The following is a 2866-nucleotide window of genomic DNA, read 5'->3' on the forward strand; positions in this document are numbered from 1 at the left end:
TATATATACCAACACTATTTTCACATAAATCACCAATCATCGTCTCTTTGATACTCACGATCTCGATTCGTCTTGATCTCGATAACGAGTCTCCACGAGGAGAGATAGTTGGAAATTCTGTTCAAAGTTTCATTTATTAAATTTTGCCAAGGAGAGAGAAAAAAAAAAAAAAAAAAAAAAGATGGCACACCCCAGGTTGGATCACGCAGAAGCACGTGGATCGATTGGACCGATCGAGCAGCTCGCGAACGTAGAGAAAGCGAAAGACTGAATGTTCGAACATCACGTTCCACGTATAAACCGTACGGTAGTACCACCACTTTGATCGACAAGAAACGGGTCGTATTCGCGTGTTGACCTTTAGGGTTGAGTTCTTCATCTCTTTCGTCACGTTCGTTCTTTTTTTCTGCTCGTATTTTTCTATCGATCGATCATCGATCGTTCGTCCCTTGCATCTTCGCCATCTTCTCCGGGGAAACCCGTGGTTGTAAAAAAAATTTTCCTCCTTTTTCTCATCAAAGGCCTGATATTATTCTGTATCATAAAGATATGATGATTTCAATTTTTATATGCTATTTTTTTTTTTTATGATCGAATAAGAAATAAAATTTATCGTTGATTCAATCATCGATTTGCTATCGATTTTTAATAATGATTCAATTAACGACTTTTCTAATAAAATTAGTTGTATTGTTACATACAATAGAATGTAACTTACGTGAGTAGATGAGTAATCTGTGATGCTCAAGGATCACTCAAAGTATATATTGTTCCACCTTATGTATCACGTTGTTGAAATACGATCCAATATTTGTAATTTATGTATCATCATTCGAGATATTACGTTCTGGTAATTTAGGGAAAAGGCATCGATTTCTTTCTTGTAGAAATAACGTGGTAATTTCACGGTATGACAATGAAAAATGAATACAAATAAATTTTGAGTAAGCAATAATGGAGAGCAAATTATTTTTGAAACAATTTTTATTTCCAAAATATGTATGTGGAAAATTTTATTCCGGGAATAATAATAGAATTTTAATTATTGATAAGATTTTCAATAAATTTATGATTCGTATTTCGTTTCATTAAAAAAAAAAAAAGTGACTTGGGATAATTGATTCTTAGTACATCTTCTTCGTAAATGAGGCTCGTCTTATTCAGATGAAATAAACGCATCGAAATATTTTTTAATATTTCGTAATAAATGACGAATATATATATACACACACATATTAAGATTGTTCCATTAAGATGTTCAAGGATACCTGATCTTGATTTCACAGTTGACCGAAATTTTGTGGTAATCATAATGTCCGTATGGTTTATTCATGAATTATTCACATAGTACGATTTCATTTCAATATACTGGAAATAAAAAAACTATTAAATTAAAAGGAATAATTTAAAATAATTTTAATTAATGAAGATTTATTTTATTTGGATATAAAATATTGAAAATATTTATTTAAAATATAAAATATTTGCAATTATTAGAATTTTTTTTAATAATTCTGTGAAATATAATCGTGCATTAATTATCTATATTTATAAAAAATTGTTCTATATTAAACTGAAAAAATGAATGGTGAGATTGGAAAAATCAATCTGCAAGATTGAGGACATATCATCTTAAGATCATTAATCACAGAAATAAAAGACTTTTTTAAGACATGTCCCTCAACAACAAAAAAACAAATTTAAAAAATAATCAGAAGATCTTTACAGATTAAAATTAAACCGGAAAATCAACCTCAAAGAATCCTATATCCAATCTACTTTTGACCAAGTAGTCTCATTTCATTCACTTTCACTTTCATTAATTTTTCACTGGCCACAGACAAATTTTCCTCTTCTTTCTCTCTTTCTTTCTCTTTATTTTAATATCCCTTACTCCTCTTGATCGTATATCGATATATTTTACGTTATATTTCGAATAGAAACATTTCACTTTCCCCCAGATGATTTTGAAATCGCCTCAGTCAAGCGTTTTCATTCCAGTTCCATGATATGGTGTCTGAATGCTATCGTGTGCTAGAAAAAAAAAAAAAAAAATTGGGAAAGACCCTTCTAGTGAAAGTTCTTCTTGTCCGTATGTCGTTACATTTACGAACAACCGTGAACATGTAATTTGTTTCCTCGAAAAGACGAGATCGGATGACAAAGAGTTGCTTCGTGCATAGAAAATTAATATATTCATGGAAAATCTTTTGAGAGTGGATTTTCTGCAGGCGAAAATAATCTGCAGAAAATATATATACATAACTTCTTCGTCTATAATCTATAAGCGATTTAAATTTGCATTAGACGAAGAGTGACGAAGAGTGACAGATTTTCTCGAATTTCTCGTGAATGAATAAACAAGTATCGATCGATATATCAAATTTTCTTTAAACCAGTAAAATTGATCTTCTAAGAGTATAAATATGTCAACATTTTATATATTTTAGGAACAAAATTATTATAATTATATGCAACAATCTATATAATGATAAATTGAATGAAAAATTTGTGTCACTTCAGCGATGAGTTTAAATTTAAATTTTAAATTAACTAATGGAGATTTAAAATTGAAAATCGTAATGATACTTTTGAATTCAAAATGTCGAAATTCACGAGATTTATTTTATGTTTTATTGTAATGATAATTGCAATGGATCTTTACATTTCTTATAATGTTAATGATTTCTAGAACATTACCTTTTTTGATGCTCTCATTACGTAAAGGCTATGAATGGATAAAACATGTTTTAAAAGTCCTTGGATGGAATAAAAAAAAAGTCATGATCCAAATAATTATTTATTTCATTTAGTTTCTGATAAAGTTTCAATTTTGTTTTTTATTATTTTCTTTTTTTTTTTTTTT

The 2866-nt window shown here is 28.9% G+C and overlaps 1 protein-coding gene across 2 annotated transcripts in view; it reads left to right on the plus strand.

The window, feature by feature from the left end:
- LOC102679685 (flotillin-2) overlaps positions 1–2866 on the plus strand; it is a 105176-nt gene that overhangs the window by 53289 nt on the left and 49021 nt on the right. The window lies entirely within an intron of this gene.

This window comes from Apis dorsata, unplaced genomic scaffold (genome assembly GCF_000469605.1).
Source record: "Apis dorsata unplaced genomic scaffold, Apis dorsata 1.3 scaffold_74, whole genome shotgun sequence".
NCBI classification, from domain to species: domain Eukaryota; kingdom Metazoa; phylum Arthropoda; class Insecta; order Hymenoptera; family Apidae; genus Apis; species Apis dorsata.